Source organism: Ascaphus truei, chromosome 10 (genome assembly GCF_040206685.1).
Source record: "Ascaphus truei isolate aAscTru1 chromosome 10, aAscTru1.hap1, whole genome shotgun sequence".
Taxonomy (NCBI): domain Eukaryota; kingdom Metazoa; phylum Chordata; class Amphibia; order Anura; family Ascaphidae; genus Ascaphus; species Ascaphus truei.
The window spans coordinates 63,996,884-64,009,640 of NC_134492.1; the positions used below are offsets into that span (position 1 = coordinate 63,996,884).

Below are 12,757 nucleotides of genomic sequence, written 5' to 3' on the forward strand. Positions count from 1 at the left end.
TGGGAGGCAATACTGATTATCTTGCCTCTGAGCGTAGCTTTATGCGCCGCCCATAGTGTACAGTCGCTGATTTGCCCGTTGTCATTTATTGCGAAGTAGTCCCGTATAGCCTTTCCTATAGCTTTTTTAGTGTCTGGTAGCCTGAGCAGTAGGTCGTTCATTCGCCATTGTGTGCCCGTCGGTCTTTGGTGCATGTCTCTTATGATTAGTGTAACCGGGGCGTGGTCTGACCATGTAATATTGTCTATTTCTGCCTTTATTATCCTCTCTGTCAGTTCACTAGATACAAGTATATAATCAATGCGGGTGTATTGTTTATGCGGGGGTGAGTAGAAGGTAAACCCTTTGGTTATGGGGTTCATTAGCCTCCATGCGTCGACCAGCCCACCCAGTCTTATGCTTTGTTTTAGAGCGGTTGAGCTATTCCGTCTCCGGTATTGCTCTTTGCCCTTGAGCTTCGCCTGGTCTTTATTGCAGTCTATAACGGTGTTAAGATCCCCTCCAATTATTAAGTAACCCTTCTTATATTGGCTTATCGTCTCGAAGGCCTCATTAATATAGCTTTCTTGGTCTGTGTTGGGGGCATATAGGCTTACAAGTGTTAGTTCTGTCGTGCCTAATTTACCGGATACAATTAGCAGTCGCCCAGTCTTGTCTCTCTTTATTTTTTCTACTGCAAAGGGGATGCTAGTTCTAATCAGGATGGCTACTCCCGCTTTTTTGTCTGTGGCTGGTGAGTGATAAATTTGGTTAAAATTTTTGTCTTTTAACCTAATAGTGTCTGCTCTGTTCAGGTGTGTTTCTTGAATCATATGTATGTCACTTTGTCTGTTTTTGAGGTCTCTGAACAATAGTCTCCTTTTCATGGGAGAGTTCAGTCCTCTGACATTCTGCGTTGTTATTTTTAGTACTTTAGCCATATGTTGATTTAAAATTTCGTGCGCGAGTGTTTGCCGGAGGGAGCTTGTTGTTAGGGGGTGCCCCGTGGTGATTTTTCGGGTTGCGGGACCTTATCCCAACTAATGTTTTGGTTGTGCCAAGTTGTGTGCATTTAGGTGTACTCCAGTGTGGATGAACTGGGGAGAACATTGGGGGTGAACAAAAATAACCTTGGGGGTTTTTAACGTGGGGTGGGGTGGTGCCCTCTGGTGCTTTGGGCCTTTGACTCTGCGTTTGGGGTGTCGGGGACATGCAGGGTCAAGAAAAAAGGGGGAAAGTGTGTGTGGGGTGCAATGTGGTACTTGCAGTCTGGAGAGTATGGTTTGTAGTCTGTAAACTGTAGTCAGCTCCTTTTGGAATTCCGACGGCTAGTCGTGTTGTTGATCAACCTTCTTTTCTGCTATGACTGACTGGAACTAAAACACAGATGTGGTGGGGGGAATACAACAATCAAAGCCCCGGGCCCAGACGGGTTCACTAATTTCTATTATAAGAAATTCGAACACACGTTGAAGCCATATCTGATCCGCTGGTTCAATAAGATCCTAGACGGAGAAGCACCACCAAAAGAGTCCCTAAAGGCCTCTATCATTGTAATACCAAAGGAAGGAAAAGACCCGACGTTATGTTCCAGTTATAGGCCCATCTCTCTGATAAATACAGACATAAAACTATTCGCCAAAATTCTAGCAACCAGGTTGAACAGAGTATTAAATTCCTTGGTACACCCTGACCAAGTGGGATTCACTCCAGAACGGCAGGCCTCTGATAACATCAGGAGAGTAATTAACATTATCCACAACAGTAACAAAAACCAACGCCCTACCCTGATTCTAGGGTTAGACGCTGAGAAAGCTTTTGACCGGGTGGCCTGGCCCTTTATGTTCCGGGTATTCAGAGAGATGGGCCTACATGTAAACTTTATTAAAGGCATTAAAGCGCTATATTCCAACCCAATAGCTACAGTTCGCACCTCAGGTTACACATCAGAACCATTCGCAGTCTCTAACGGTACCAGGCAAGGGTGCCCACTCTCCCCAATGCTATTCGCTTTGTGCATAGAGGTATTAGCCTCAAGAATACGAGAGAACCAAGGGATAGAGGGTGTCCCTATAGGAAACAACATATATAAAGTGTCGCTATTTGCGGATGACACTTTACTCTCTCTGACTAACCTGGATACCTCATTAAAAAACCTATTCGACACGCTAGACGAATTTGGCACACTCTCAAACTTTAAAGTGAACAACACAAAATCAGAGGCTATAGGCCTGCACATACCTCCAGAACTAGAAAGCGCACTAAAGAAAAAATTCCCAATAAAATGGATGTCAGACAAGATGAGATACCTAGGAATATACATTACGAGAACATATGATAATATGTACAGAGCAAACTACCCGAATCTTATTAAAAACCTGAAAAAAGACCTGGAATCTTGGTCAAGATACCAGATATCATGGACGGGTAAAATAATATCAGTGAAAATGAACCTATTACCTAGAATACTTTACCTATTCCAAGTGCTCCCCGTCACGGTTCCAGCCTATGTAATAAGAGACTTGGAAAAAGAGATAACCAAATTTATATGGAACGGCAGAAAACCTAGGATAAAGAAGAAACTGCTGGCTCTCTCCCAGGCAAGAGGAGGCCTGGGTCAACCAGACTTAACAAAGTACTATAAAGCGGCTAGACTAAGTCCGCTAATCTATTGGTCCGCAACCCCAGGGAAAAAGCCGTGGGTGGATATAGAGAGAGTGGAAGCAGGGACAAAGGAGTTAGCGTCTCTTCTATGGGTAAAAAAGGGGAACAGACAAACAGCCTATAGAGCCCACCCAGTCTTACTGCACTCTCTAGACATCTGGGATAAAAACTGCAAACAGAGGCAAATCTCCTCCATTCCCTCACCCCTAACACCCATTGGAGCCAATCCCGAATTTACACCAGCTCACAACTCAAATATCTTTAAGCAATGGGATGAGAAAGGGCTCTCTAGGTTAGGAGACATGCAACAGGGAGGGAAAGTTAAATCATTCATGGGAATAAGAGAGGAATATAACATCCCAACCACACAAATATTCCAATACATACAACTGGCCCACTATGTTTCCTCAATCCAACCAAACGACACCTGGAATAGGCCACTCACCAACTTTGAGAGCCTATACCAAAGAGGTCACTACAATAAAGGAACGATTGCCCAACTCTATCAGGTACTTTTAAAACAATATGACGACCAAACAAGCAAAAACATTCTAGACTGGGAACACGACATAGGAAACTCCCTAGAGGAAGAGGACTGGGCAGAAATCCACGAAAGGACAGCTAAAGCTTCCCGATGTTCCCTAATCAGAGAAACCAACCTGAAAGTCCTACACAGATGGTATTACACACCAGCCCGCCTCCACTCCTTTTTCCCGCTAACCTCCCCAATGTGTTGGCGTAACTGCGGCCAAATAGGCACATTTAAACATATATGGTGGACTTGCCCCAAAATCATCCTATTCTGGGGAAGAGTTAGACGCCTAATAGAAGAAGCAACAGGGGTAGAGCTAACATGGGACATAGAAACAGTGCTCTTACTAAAACCGACAGACGGACTTGAGAGAAAAATAGACTTTTTGATAACGCAGATCCTCTCCGCAGCCAAAAATTTAATAGCAAGACATTGGAAAAAGAACGACCCACCCCCGATCAACGAGGTATTGCACAAAATAAACTACATAATGACGATGGAGAGACTTACAAGCCTAATACACGACAGACACAACTCCTTCCTGACGATATGGGACCCCTGGGAGACATACATATGGAAGAACCCAATAGGAACCATAAAATAGTAAGGAAACCAGTAATAACTACTAAAGGTTAGGTAGACCTAGACCTAGCATAGGATGTGACAAGTATCATAGAATGTTTGCTTCCTGCATGAAGCCAGTGATGGATGCTACCCCACCGCCCTACCCCCCCTCCCCACCCCATAACCCTTTTATTTTCTGTACCCCCCTCCCCCCCACTCCCTTCCCCCCTTTATATGTTAATATGATTTCTGAAAAAATAAAAAAATATATACGTAAAAAAAAAAAAAATCGCCGGGCCATTTAAATCACCGTTTTTTGGAGCGTTGCTATCACCTCTACGTAAGTACCAGCTCTCACTGTCTAATAGCTAAATGAAAACAATTATAATGCAGAAAATATATTTAATAAATAAACAAACCAGAAATAAATCAAATGTGTTTGCAGAAACCAGTGTCACAATGTGCATGTCACAAAAAGTTTGCTCACCCCTGCATTAACCTCCCTGATCTCTGACTGTCTCCCTGCGGTAGCGCATGGCACTGGTAGAACGGAAAGTATGCTAGGGGCGCGACGTTTTGAGGGACTACCTCTTCATCTGGCCCATTCCCCCTGGTCACAAGGGGTCCCAGAGGTACTTCCCTAAGCCTTCCTTTCCCTATCACTGGTCAAATCAGACACCCCTAAAAATAGATAGCTATAGATAGCAGTGTAGGCTAAACACAGCTTATAGCAGGGCAGCAGGAATCCACTATAGTCAATGCCAGTAGTTCAAGTCCCACAGGACACTGCTGGCAATAATACAGTAAAGGCTGAACACAGCTTGCAAAATAGCACCAGGAGTCCACACCAGTCAATGTAAATAGTTAATGAGAATAGCAAATGAAAACAGTAATCAAACCGTCTGTGGCTCTGCTCGTCGTGCTCTGTGGAGTTGCTATCACCGTATTCAGAAAGCGTTCATTACCTGTCATAGCAAAATTCCCAAAACGAGCGAGTTGCTGCCAGCGATAGGATTGACCCTCTGAAAAGGCCTACCCTGGCAATTAATTTTTGCTGCAGAGAAAGTTGCTCAGAGAAAACCGCCTCTCCCAGCGAAAATTTAGTCCGATCACGTGACGCGGGATATCTCCATGCATAGGAGATACCGGCACCCAATAAAGGGGTCTGTATCTCGGGAAGTAAGGGGTCTCCTGACATAAAACCAACGCGGTTCTACTCAGGAGACCCCCTGCACATCTACACTTGGAATTAAATGTATATTAAAAAACATTTACTAAGCATCAATACACACACCCCCCGTGCCGCCCCATAATGTAAAACCATTATTTATTTATTTTAACCTACAGGCTTAATACCCCAGGCCTACGGTAGTTCCCGGTCCCGTGGGCCAGATGGGTGTCTGCAGGCCCACAATGCACAAGAGGGGGGTGCCCACAGGTGTCTGGGGGTCTCTGGGTGGTCCCTGCAGGTCAACATGGGCTACAATGGGGCCCGCGGGTGTCTGGGGGTCCTCGGGTCATCCCCACAGGTGTCTGAGGGCCCTCAGATGGTTCCCATGGGGGTCTGGGGGCACTCAGGTGGTCCCTGTGGGTCCGCAGGTGGTACCCGTGGGCATCCAGGGATCCTCAGGTGGTCTCCATAGGTCCCAGCAGACCTAAGGTACCAACCCTATATGTCAACAAATAAAACATGGCCTACATTTCCATCAACCCCTCCCCCCCCCCCACCACCACCAAACACATACAGTACAGTAATGGGCAAAATAACTATTATCCAGATATGGATAATAGATTATTTGACCATTATTAAACACAACATTAACCAGCATATATATACAGTAAATTAATACAGTTCTACTTACCACAGCAATATGAAGGGCGTGTTACGGTGTGCTCACCACAAACTAGATGGGACCGCGAGACCGAGGTGGGGATTTGATATAACACCAACCCACAGCCGCTGGGGCGCGTCTTGATTGTAGATTGGTCAGGGAAGCCGGATCGGGGTTGGAGAGGTACGGATCATTGCGGGTACTTAACCAAGGTCGGTGCTGGAGAGGTACGGATCATTGCGGGTACTTAGCCAAGGTCGGGGTTGGAGAGATCCGGATCATAGTGGGCAAGCCGAAGTCAGGAATCCAGAAGTGCGGAGTCCAATAGTAAAGCCGGTCGGCACACAGGAGGTCACTGAAACAGAGCAGGGCAAGGTAGCGAGTCACTGGGACAAGGCAAGGCACAAGAGAGGTGAACACAGGTAACTGGAACTATGCTCAGCTAGGGAGAGGGCGCCGCGTGGGTAGAGGGCGCCGCTACAGTGGCAGAAGCCCTGCGTGTGCACGAGGAGGCGCACGTGAGAGCGCGGGGTTCCAGGGAGCCGGCACCGGGTGCCGGAGTGAGAGGTGAGTGGGTGCGCCAGCATCTTGCAGGAGCGTGCGGAGTCCCGCGCGGCTCCCGAGCCCTCACAGTACCTCCCCCCCCCTTCAGAAGCAACCTCTGGGCGACTCCAAGACGGCTTGTCTGGGTATCTTTGATGGAAGAGACGGAGGAGTCTGGGAAAATGAAGACGATTATGCGGAACCCAAGACCTTTCCTCGGGTCCGAATCCTTTCCAGTGTAGCAGGTACTTAATGGATTCTCTGGAAACCTGAATCTATGATAGATTGTACCTCATATTCCCTTTGACCGTGTACCAGACATGGAGGAGGAGGAGCCGAGGGGTTAGAAGAATAAGCAATCTTGGTGACCGTTTTCAAAAGAGAGACATGAAAAGCGGAGGGAATTCTCATCGAGACAGGGAGGCATAGCCAGTAGGCGACCGGGTTGATTCTCTCTGTGATGGTGAATGGTCCGAGGAATTTAGGTGCCAGTTTTAGGGCAGGGACCTTGAGTTTGATATTTTTGGATGACAACCATACCCTGTCCCCCGGCTTAAACTCCTAGACCTCCTTACGGTGACGTCCGCTTGAGTCTTTTGTCTGGTGGTTGCCATTCTGAGGTTCCCCTGAATCCTTCCCCACAAGGCCTGAAGGTCACGGATTCTGTTGTCTGCTGCAGGAACCCCTGAGGAGGGTTTGGAGAAGGGTAGGAGTAGAGGATGGAATCCATAGTTGATGAAAAGAGGCGACTCTGTGGTGGATCCGTTACGCAAATTATTATGCACAAATTTGGTCCAGGGAACGAGCTTGGCCCAGTCATCCTGGGTCTCTGACACGAAACACCTAATGTACTGTTCTAGGGACTTATTCGTCCGCTCGGTCTGGCCATTCATCTGGGGGTGATACCCAGAGGAAAAATGTAAGGTTATCCCAGTTGCTGGCAAAAGGAGTGCCAGAATTTGGATATGAACTGGGACCCCCTGTCCGAGACTACGACTAAAGGTACCCCATGGAGTCGGAAGACCTCTTTGACAAAGGTGTCCGCCAATTTGGGAGCGTTGGGGAGACCTTTCAGCGGAATAAAATGGGACTGCTTCGAAAAACGATCCACTACGACTAGCATGGTATTCATTCCTTTGGACACCGGCAGCTCGACAATTAAGTCCATGGATAAATGTGTCCATGGACGGTCTGGAATAGGGAGTGGCCGAAAGAGCCCTTGTGGTCTATCCCGAGGAGTCTTATTCCGAGCACATGTTGGGCACGCATCGACGATCTCTTTAATGTCCTTCTGCATTCCAGGCCACCAGAATGTCCGTTCTACCAGATCAATGGTTCTACTAGTACCAGGATGGCCTGCAGTCTTAGAGGAGTGGCCCCAGTTCAAAACTTTCTTTCGCTGAGGTGGTGAGGTGAATAGCATCGGATTCATGCCTGGGTTCTCCGGTGCAGGTATTAATGGGTATCAGCTCCGGAGACCCCCGGCATCAATCCGAGGCAGGAAAAAGGCCCAAATTTTTCTAAGTGCCGTATTGCTGCCTTATCAACGCTTCTCCCCACCAATCTGCCAAATTTTTCTGGCGTTTGGATTTGGGGAGAAAAATCGCCATTCTAGGGCCGCGATAGGCGGAGATAACCTACTTGTGGGCTACTAGAATCGCGCGTGTTTATGAACATTCCGAAAAGCGTCGATAAGTGGCTTATCGACGCTCAGACGCCGATTTGATTTTGTTCAAACTTTTTTTGGCGATTCAGGCATTTATCGACCACTTGTCAATGCTTACTGAATCGGAGTAGGCATTTTGGGCGATAAGTGGTCGATAAGTGACTTATGAACGCTTACTGCATGAGGCCCTATGTCTTTACATGTGGGAATAGACCTTTTGCCTCCAGCAGTCACAACATAGTTTCAAGACATTATACTGATACAATTTATCAAAGGTATCACTAACCGGGACTTATATTGTATCTCTTCATGTGAACTGTCAAGGGTTGGTCTTTGGCTGGAGTGGATCCCAGTGGCAGGAACAGCAGAGAGCGTGAAAGGGTTAACAGGCAGAGGTCAGAGGCAGGCGGCAGATAGTGTAGTCGAGGTCACAAGCAGAGGTCAGAGGAAGGTGGCAGATAGCGTAGTCGGGGACACAAGCAGCGGTCAGAGGCAGGCGGTAAATAGCGTAGTCGGGTAACAAGCAGAGGTCAGCAACGAGGAGACAGAAACAGGTTAATAGCAATAGCAACAGCAAACACAGAAACCTAGCAGGAGCTGGAGGAACCAGTATAAACAGGCACTGACAGACAGGAAGGAAAAGTTTATATAGGCAGGCTGAGAGGCGGAGCAGAGATGCAGAGGTGTCAGGTTTGAATATTCCTTGAGAAGGCTAGCAGAGCAGCAGCAATCCCGGTGGACCAGTATGGTTGCTGCAGGCTAAGAACATGACATGAACGCATTTTGGGTTTTCTTACAACACCTGTGCATGCTCACTGCTTGTCACGGGAGACCAGGGCTTTTAACACCTTTTAACAGGGATAATTCACTCGGCAAAACAAGGTAGTGGAACGAAATTAGGTTTATTCGAGTAAACCAGCGTACACACAATGAATATACAAATTCAGACACAATACACACGTACTGGGGTGAAAATTAGGCTCAAATGGGTGCAGGGCATCTGCTTCTGAAGGCTTACCCTGACCGGGCTTATCCTGGTACTCTTTTAGGCTAAAAAACCCTAGCCACAACCGCTACATCCTAAAATAAGAACTTGGACCTCGCGTCCAACTCGCGTCCAACTTAATCTCTGCAGGGCAGGCTTTCTTGTTGGGAAACTTCCTGGATACGGTTGCTACCCCTCCAGTATGGTTTGACAGTGTCAATAACCTGATATAAAAGACCGGAGGGGTTTGACTGGTGTATCATCTTAAAGTGCAGGAGTGTTGGATTATTTACACAGACTCCAGGAGCTCCAGTTGATCAGCTGTACATTACTGCAGGACTCAGAGTGGTCAAATCGCCTTATTTACATTAACAGGATGTGAGTGGCCTGAGCTTCTTTGCTCTAATTTTATGTTTATTAAATTGGGTTGCACTACATTCTCTTTTTTCTCTCTTTGTATATCATCCAGAGATCCCTGCCTCCAGATTCCCTGTCTATATATCCAGTGGAGGTTTTGCGCTTTGAGTGCTTCTGTATCGTTCTCTGAGGGGTTGCCTCATCCTTACACCAGCAGCATCTCCATTGGTGATATTAATTTGTATTTAATCATTTGATTTAGCTATTTGTATAGGGTTTGCGCTTTACTATTTTGCACACTTAACACATAATAGGACTTGGGGAGACACATATCTGTGTGGGAAATCCGCCTGGGATATCTGGGCCCCGAAAACTAGGAGTCTGGGGGGACACTGGGTAGCCCCGGTGTAAGTGAACCCGCGTACCGGCAAATCATGCCTGCATGCCGGAGAGAATTAGGGGACTACATCTAACTTTGGCCCCTGAACTCCTGCATAGAAAATAACTGCATTTCTACCCAAAATATCCCACCTATAACTTACACTCAAGAAGTCTTATGTTTCTGGGGCAAGGGGAACAGGTACAGTGGAAAAGCAGGGGACACTTTTACAGTTCCCATTTCAAGGCCCCTGGCTTATGGTGCTACTTACTTAGCTGCCAGGGGACCCACGGTTTTCAAGGGTAACCAGGGGTAACCAGTAAGACTTAACCTTTATTATGCCGACCCCTTACCGTCACACTGCTGATTATTGCTCACTAGGTTTTTAAGGCACTTTTTTTTGGGGGGGGGGGGGTCCTCCCAAATATCTTTGCTCTGTGTTCCTTTTTCAGCATCTCTCCCTAATTTATTTGAAGGTAAGTTTGAGGGGACATATATACAACTGGAGATACTATGAAGAGTGGATCAACATCAGATTTCCACATAGATTACATTTTCATGGCACAGCTTTCCAAACCTCACGGGGTTTTATGAGGAAAACACTAAGAAATGAAACATATGATGCCTCCTACAGTATGGAGAGCTGCAAGTATCGGCTCATAGAAATCCCAACATCCATCAGGTTCTTGTGAAAGTCCTGTGCACGGGAGCTGTATTGTTCAAAACTTCCTTTGTCTAGTGACAGACGCCATGTTGTAGTATACAGTGGTGCTGAGCACTGACTCTAATTCCACCCTGTAAAATCCTATCATCCTTCCAAAACGGGAATAAGGTACCAAAATCTCCGAGCTTTAAACCAGTGGCAAAAACAGCACCCAATTTATTAAAGTATCAAATGTGATTATTTATTTATTTATTTTAATCTCTCTCCTCTCTCTCTCTCTCTCTCTCTCCTCTCTCTCTCTCTCTCTCTCTCTCTCTCTCTCTCTCTCTCTCTCTCTCTCTCTCTCTCTCTCTCTCTCTCTCTCTCTCTCTCTCGTCTTTAGTAACAAAGTTTATATTTAAAGGGAAGCACAGAATGTGACATCAGCAGCGATCGATGCTCTTCTACTGAGATGTAAATGGATACATTTAAAGCCCTTTAAGAGGCCGTCCAAGCATCGCTTAAACATTTTCTAAATCTTCTTTGGGTTAATATATGCCCGCCTTTGATTATCTTTATGGAAAACGAATTACCTAAGCTGCTGATCGTTTGGTTTTCCCGGGATCGATCAGCAAAGATCCTGCTTCCCCCGGGTTCACTAAATGCTTTTCAGTTTCAAATCAATCCTTCAGTCAGTGTCACTCAGCAGCTACAATGTAACCTTATATTACTAAGATAACCTTGTCTATTGCTACAGTTTGCAGCTCAAAATGCTGGGAACATTGGCAACAAATTATCACAAACAGGAAAGTGTTGCAAATATCTTGCACTGCTGGGAGGTGGGCTAAATATAGAAATCAGAGGATGCATTAAAACTCATTAAAATTGGCATTGAGATGAATTTAAAAGAAAAAAAAACATAGTAAATATTATTTAATACTAAAGAGCTGATTTCCTTAAAATAAATAAATCCCTGCTGCATATTGCATGAACTCCTAATTATTAAGCCCCGGATCATGCAGTTAATTCATTGTCACTTTGCAGTGTCATGTTCTGTCCAGGATAACCCAGCAATAGAATAAATCATACACACAGGGACAGACTCAGTACTCATCTATACCTTAACAAGCCAGTCCGCCCTGGCACTTTGCAACAAAGTCTCAGGGCTACAACAGTGGGGCAAAAAACTAGATTTGTACAAGGAAGTTGAGCAGGATTTTTGCATCCATTGAGCGTGAAACCCAAACCCGGCTGTGCCCCCCCACCCAGGCGGAGAGGTTGTAGTGCAGAGGTGCTCAACTCCAGTTCTCAAAGGCCACCAACAGGTACAGTATTAAGGATATCCCTGCTTCAGCACAGGTGGGTCAATCAAATATGACTGAGTCACTAATTGAGCCACCTGTGCTGAAGCAGGGACATCCTTAATACTGTACCTGTTGGTGGCCCTTGAGGACTGGAGTTGAGCACCCCTGTTGTAGTGTTACCTACAGATAAATCAATGCTGACTGTCACTATTTTAATTACAAAATCCGGCGTTAATTATCAAACTCTCTTGACAGCAAAACAGGGTTAAAAATAGCAAAAACAAATTCCCTGGGAAAAAATAGGGACGAGAAACCTGTTATTTTGTTGTTGTTTGCACCACAATGACAGATAAATAACCTGCCCGGGGATCTGTAAGGACGACGCAGATATGGGACAGTGCTTACCCTTGCGATTAGAGCGGAGGGACAGGTGGATGTGCAGCTCACACAGGTGGGATGAATACAGTTCTCTGAGCTGTTTCTGGGAACACTCTCCTTATATACACTGACAGGCAAAGCCATGTATAGACTGATGCAGCCTGGGGCCTGGGAGGGGACCCGTCACAGCGCTGTCATGCAATTGTCATTGGATCCAGACAGGAGTGTAATTGTGTGTAACAAACGCAGCTCATTCTGGCACTAGATGTATGCGGAGAGGAGGAAGATGTATGTAAACCCTCGTCATGTAGACAATATATTATATGAAATAAGACGACATAATGCAATGTAACATAATATCATATATTATAATATGACAATGTAATACGATATTGTAATATGATGTAAGGCAGATAATGACCTGCATATTGCCACATCTCCATTCTGATTCTTATTGACCTCTTCTCCACTGTCGGCTGTTGGCCACCCTCTTCTTCTACATACTCTTCACTCTCTTGGCATCCGTGACACGGCCCTCTCCTGGTTCTCCTCTCCTCCTTCTACCTACCTCTCACCTGCCTGTCAGTATCATACCTGCCCTGTTTTGGGCAGGGTTACAAGCACAACACCAAGGGATGTATACTGGCAGTCTCCCAGGATTGAGTGTGTCTCTTCCCTCCCCTTTGTGGAGTGGACAACATCTACCTGTATCCAAGTAGGGGATACAGGAAGAGCACCGGAAGGGAACTAGATGGGCCTCAAGCCTTAAGGTAACCTTCCAGGGGAAGCAAAGCATGCTGTAAGATCTGGAATATGCAATAAACATCCATTGAACCATATCCTTGTGTGATTCACTGCCTTTGGGATAAGAGGAAAGTGTCAGCATGGACCATCCTGCAGCTACAGGATCCTCACTGACTGGAGGCTCTGC

The 12,757-nt window shown here is 46.1% G+C and overlaps 1 protein-coding gene across 3 annotated transcripts in view; it reads right to left on the minus strand.

Moving 5' to 3' along the window:
- The window catches only part of LOC142504018 (putative defense protein 3), a 38,308-nt gene extending 26,340 nt beyond the window's left edge, over positions 1-11,968 (minus strand). For 2 of the 3 annotated variants that reach the window (XM_075617120.1, XM_075617117.1), the window contains exon 1: positions 11,855-11,968. The gene's annotated coding sequence lies outside the window, so the exon portion shown is untranslated. Of the gene's footprint in view, positions 1-8,066; positions 8,389-11,854 lie in introns of those variants that run through there. The other variant, XM_075617119.1, reaches the window with a different exon arrangement.
- Between the last annotated feature and the right edge of the window lie 789 nt (positions 11,969-12,757).